The following is a 6,475-nucleotide window of genomic DNA, read 5'->3' as shown; positions in this document are numbered from 1 at the left end:
GAACATACAGAATACAGCCAAATCTTGGACTTACCTTTTGCTGTCCAACCAGCGTGTTCTGAGCCACAGTGGAAAGGATTCTGCTTTGCTGTTACTACAAGCCAACAGCAAATTTTCTACGGCCTGGTGGAAACAAAAACACACACAAGAATTGTGGCTAAATGAGGGACTAAATGTCATCTCAGTGCTTGTTCTGAGCTGGGGAATTTTACCTCAAAACCATTCCCCCAGGTCCTTGAAGTCTGTGTCTAGTTCAAAAAGCATGGACAAGTGGGGGTCACAGGAGGGACAGAGTGTTCCTTCTTGGCAGTGCATGGAAAGCTGCAGCTGCTGATTCCCCAGTGCCAGAGACTGCTGTGAAAGGGTTAAATCACCATTTGTCAGGAAAGACATCCACTGAATTAATGCTACTTTGTGGTCAACCCATGGCCCAGACAATCTCCCAAGCTTCCTTCCAGTTCATTCTTTGGGACTGGTCACAACATAAAAAAACAGGTCCCCAGATCCACCTTGCCCAGGTCCTGCCCAAAATCCAATTTATTCCAGTCTTCCACCTCCTGGGACTCCTCCAAAGAAAGGATAGCCCAAGTGAGTTTTGAATGCAGCCCCTTGTAGTTCATCGTTTACCTGGTTTCGTGCAAGTGAAAGTCAATTACCTCAAATATTTGCTTGGCACAACACTGGGAAAAGGTGTGAGTGCAGATCATGCAAATCAAACTGATATCTGAGCCAAGTCTGCAGTGTCATTTCATCTCATGCAGCATCACCAAGGCCTAAGCAGAGGCTGGTCTGGCCTAATCTGAAATACAGGACTGGAATTAGATTGAAATACGGGGGAAAGTGTGGAAGAGCAGCCCTGAGGGGCCCTGCGGAGCCATGTGGGGCTGGCTGCACAGCCCTGCCTGCACCAGGAGCCTCGGGGGCTTTCTGCTCACTGCAGGGATGTTCTTTAACTCTACGTTAAAGCCAGATTTAGCAGCACAAACAATATGATGGTGTCATATGGCAAAAAGCTCAGAAGCTGTGGATCCACAGTGTTATTACCAGGACAGGGCTATTTCAAAGCAGCTGTTAAGGTGTAGGAGTGTGTACATGCACGGAAATCCAAGTGGAATTCTGATTGGTAGGAAACGTGCTTTCTCTTTTAAAAATGCCCCTCCCACCCCCATTTCTTTTTCACCCTATTGTCACATTCTACTTCTTCCTCTGCTTTCACCTTCCAAAGAAAGCAAACATGTCCCATTTCCAGCAAAATGCTTATTCAGTGCCCGTCTTCCCAGTGCTAATGGCTTTCTCAGATGGAAGATGTTGTGCTAGGCAGGAACCAAATGAAAAAAATAAACAATTAATGGGCAGGATTCATTGTTTTTTACATGCCTTAATATTTGACTTTCCAGATTGGCAGCACCATGGGAAACCCAACACTTGGATAAAGAGCAGCGCATATGGTGAATATGGGGGACAAATTTTGAAGCTGCAATTCAGGTAAGTCAGAGCTCTGAGGGGTTTTTTTTCTTCTTTTCTTCCTCTCTCTCTTTTTTTTTTTTCTTTTCCTTTTTATTTTTTTTTTCTGTCTTTTTTCAGGCAATGATTTTTAAGCACACAACATCAAGTCCATATTAAAGAGAATTCCTGGGCTATTGCTTTCCAGCCTTGAATCTCAGACTTCAGAGCTGTTCCAAAGAGTACTTTAAAATGTCTTAGCTGAGATCTCAATGTTTCCCTTGTGGACTAAACTGAAACCTAGTTTGATTAAAAATATTTATTTTTATTTTAGTATTTCCAACTGTATATTGGCCAAAGGGAAAAAAAACCCAAACAAACTAACCATCAATTCACCTTTTTGGCATTTACAATGATTCTTTTGCTATCTGATTATATTTTCTTAATTAATCTCTCTACATATTAGCTGTTCTTTATTAAAGGTAAATTTGTAGAGGACTAAACCATACAATAGAACCACTTTACATTGAATATCACAGTAAAACCTCAATAAGCACTAGTGTTTTCCTTTGTTTTAGAAATCAATGGATATTTAATTAACATGGGGCAAGAACTCTTGCAGTTAGAAGAATCCCTTCAGATTAAATGAAATCATTATTACGTGTTAAATGAGAACACAGATACTTTTGAATAATTTCAAAGTTCTCTACAAACAAGGATGAATTGAAATACTCCCTTCTGTTCCAGAATGGTGCAAAAATTGCTGCTTTGTCCCCAACATCCTCCTAACCTGGGCACTCAGACACCCACTCAATAAAAAGGCAGAGGACTTCTCAGAGGTTCAAGGAATGCAAACTCATGCCATTTCCTGAAGAATTAGGCAATTCTTCCTGGCAATAGCTGGTAGTTACCAGACTCTGTGTTTGTTGAAGGCTGGAACACTCCTGTGAGTAAAAAGCTCTATTCCAATGAGCACTGGGTGAACTCTGACACACTAAAAATCCTTAAGAATTTTCTGAATTTTCACTCCTTCTGGGTGCTTAATTTGAATTTAGGTTGTCCAGCCTATCTGTCCATCCAGTCCTTGATCCTGGGAAGCCTGCTGGTGAAGACATGACCCTCCAAGAGGGACTGCTGAAGTCACTTAAAGGATGTCACACAAACAGATATTCCATGGGAGCTTGGTGCCTACGACTGACACTTTATTGATAAGCCTTGGTTTTAATTTCTCTGTTTTTCACCCCAAGGAAATCTAAGAATATTTTCACACATGTAACGTTTCCAAGAAAATGTTAAGGCAGCACCAAATACTTGGGAGAGGAATAGAGGAAGATTTATACAAGACAAGCCAGTAGAAAGAATGATGAGAAAAACAGTGCTGAGAGAAGGAATATTTCTGGGAATTCTAGAAATTCCCATTTTTGCTATCATTGCATGGCCTACATTGTTACACTTGTGTGTTAAATAAAGGCAGTGTGTTAAATAAATGCATATTTCAAGTAAAAGTAACGCATGTCCTTTATTGTGGTGCTCTGAATTCTTCAGCATAGCAATGTCTGGGCATATTTGCCCAGAGAAGCAGTGGATGCATCATCCCTGGAGGTGCTCATGCATAGGTTGGACAGGGCTTGGAGCAACCTGGTCTAGTGGAAGATGTCCCTGCCCATGGCAGGTGGTTGGATTCAGATGATCTTTACCCTTTCAACCCAAACCATTCAATAATTCTATGATTTTTTTGGAGGGAAGAAAATAATCCTTGCTTTCATGGGCCACAAAGAGCGTTTATAAGATAAAAGGAAATAACTGCCTTTATTACTTTAAAAATTATTTTGAATTATTAATTATAAATGGTGAATATAGGGCTTGATGATTTTGGGGGAGGAAAAATGCTCAAGTTTCTCTTTCTCCCCTGCTCCAAGCTGCCTGAGATGATAGCATCCCCTCTCTACAGTGCTCTGTGCTGCCAGGGAGGGGCTGGGGATCCAGCATCTTTAATCACTGCTCCAGAGAGGGATGGGGAGGACGGGCTGGGGGGAACAGCATAAGGAAAGAGCAGAGCTGACGTGGATGGATGGCATCGTTTGTGCCAGAACTGAGGGCTGCACACGTCAATCCTGCACCAACACTGTGTAAGAGCAAACCCCAAGATTATGGATAGCTCTGGAGTACAGTGCCTGGATATGGGCTTTATCAGAGAGCAAGCTGGAGATTAACCTCCTGGCCCCCTAATCAGGACTGTGCTCGTGCACCATCTATTACCAAAGCTGGGCAGGGTGGGGTGGGGAGGAGGGGAGCCAGGCCAATCTCACCACACGCTGCTCTGTGTCCTGCTGGAAGTTTTGTTTTGCTTTCTTCATTGGATTCTAGGGTAAGAATTCTTGGAGTCTTTATTTACTGCCAAGCAGAACCACCACGTGATTGTGGAAATACCTGTCGCCTAATTAAATTGTCTAGAGAGGAATTTTGGAAAGCGTTTCTAATTCAGGAGCTTAATTTAGGCTGGACCCGTGCACCGCAGCTTTCTGTCTTATTATTAGATGGAATTTTAATCACTGCAGATCTCCCCCCACCCCCAGCATTTTTTTCCTCTCTCCCCATCTCCTAACAACCTGATTCTGGCACAATTCCCTTCCCCTTTAACCCTCCTGAACTAAAAATAATATCTTCTTGGAACTAGCCAAAAAAAGGGGGGGAGGGGGAAAATAAAGGAGCGAGCAAACACTGAACCAGAGGTGTTTAATTAGCAGGAGTGAACTAGAGATGGGTTCAGCAATCATTTTACAGCAGCCTCTCTAGAGACAGACCAAATACACTGTGAGATAAACCCAGCTCCCAGGTCCCAGAGGAAGGAAGGTGGCTGCTCACAGGGCACCTTAAGCTGGCAACAACTGCAAGATGCAGCCCTCATGTGCCTGGATTAAAACAAGAAAAAGATCTCGTGGGGAGTGCAAGGATGCTGTAAACAAATGGCCGTAGGTAAATGTTTCAGTCTGGCCAATTGCTCAGTGCACTGCTGTTCTTCCACAGTTAAATTGCAGCTTTCCATGTAATTGCTCACAGAAAGGAGATGCCAGGCACAGGAGGGATAACGAGAGCACGTTGTGGGCAGAGGTGGTGCCCACACAGTCACAGAGCTGTCAGCTGGCTGAAGCAGAGACCGCAGGCGTTTGCCTCGGACAGGATCAAGCACCATGAACACACCTTTAAAGCACATTAAAACCCTCAGATGGGAAGCATAAAATATGGTTTAAAAGAGTAGTCAAGCTTTTTCAGGCAGTGGCTGTATGTGTGCCCAGGCCCAAAGGTACCAGCTTCTGATCCTGACATCGATGCAATCCTCACAGGGAAAAACCCTGGAGTGGCTCCATGGCCAACGGAGCATGGCACAGGCCGTGAGGGGAGGGAGAGCTTTATCATGTCCTGTTACCCTGCACCCGCAGTGCTGCAACTGCCACATGTGCTGACCTTTCCCAGAACCTTCATTTTCCTTGCTGCAATCAGGTTTCACGAGGATTACAGGAAAACTAAGGAAATTTCTCTTGCTTAATCCAGCCTCTATGACATGACTATAACACACAAGTAGCTCTGCTCTAGCAGTAAGTTTTAGATTGGAGCTGTGTATGGATGGTGTAACTACATTAAAGAGATTTTGCTCAATTGTTTGTGCTGCAGCATTTTCCCTAATTCTTGTGTGTTGCATCAGCTTTGGGCATCTGCCACTGCTCCTGCTGGAGTGCCCTGCAGCCACACAGCTCTGTGCTGCTGGGCCGTGGTGAAGCAAAAGCTGGTCTACTCCAAGGTTTGAAATTTGAGATTCTCTGTTTGGACGAAGCTCAGAAACCTCTCTCTATCTCAGCAGTTGGATTTAGTCTGAATCCTCTCCCAGGATTCTCTTCCTGCTACAGAGAGAATTTCTAATCCCACCTGGGATTAGATTTGTAGGCCAAGGCATCACAACATCAATATTGATTTTAAACCCAGAGAGAGCAATAGAAGCCACAGGAAAGAGAAGAGGATAATGCATTGATCTATTGCCTTTTCAAGGCAGGAGCATCTGGAAATATATATACATTTATATGTGTCTGTATTTATAGAGAAATATATCTATATTTAATACAAATAATACATAATATATTGTGTGTTACATCTAATATATAATTGGATTTATGCTTTCTTCATCTCTGCTTCTGCCCATGTTCACACTGGACATGAGGTGAAATGACCAACTGGCACCTGACCTAGGCAAAGAATTTCTCCCAGTCCAGCCTGGGATCTGGAAACATTTGCCAGGCTGACCATATTATAGGTTACACCAGAATTACTGAGAGTATGAACTCTATCTGGTTAAAGACGTTCATTTGCATCCCCAAATTGAAACACTTTGATTTTGCAAATTTGCATTCGCATACACTTATACACACACACACAAAACCCTAAACTTTTGATGTCTTGTAACTTTGAATTGCCTTTTTCTGGTCAGCTGTATTTACCAGGCTGTATTTCCTGCCAGAACCATTAAGCATCAATCATTCATTGTTTCATTAGTGCTGAAATGACTTTCTAATTGACTTTGTAATTGTAGTTAAAAGCAACTTTAGCACAAGCTCAAAGAAGTCCTATCTGTGTCCTGCCTTTCATCTGCTGTCACTGGAACTCAGTGAAGATGCCTTCAGTAGAATGGTATCAGACAAATCACTTGTTCATAGGATATCGCTTTATCTTGTATTTAGTTTGATTTTATTTTTTTATTCCAGGGTCTGATAATGACTTGATGTTTCTGCATTATGGGATATCTGTCTGATTATTATCTAGCCAGAAGCTAAAACATCACACAGTGATTCAAGAAATACACCATGGGCAGCAGAGCTTCCAAAATGATCTTGACACTTTCGAAGTCTTGGTAACACCTTTTAAATGGCCTCTTGTTTTCAATCATTGTGCAAAGGCAGATTTTTTTCTAATTAAATCTTCTGTGCTCTACCCCTGGCCTGATTCTTTGGTGTGCCCTTGGTGCAAAGGCCCTGAGGTTCAG

Source organism: Corvus brachyrhynchos, unplaced genomic scaffold, assembly GCF_000691975.1.
Source record: "Corvus brachyrhynchos isolate BGI_N302 unplaced genomic scaffold, ASM69197v1 scaffold10, whole genome shotgun sequence".
NCBI lineage: Eukaryota > Metazoa > Chordata > Aves > Passeriformes > Corvidae > Corvus > Corvus brachyrhynchos.
This window is presented reverse-complemented; position numbering follows the sequence as displayed.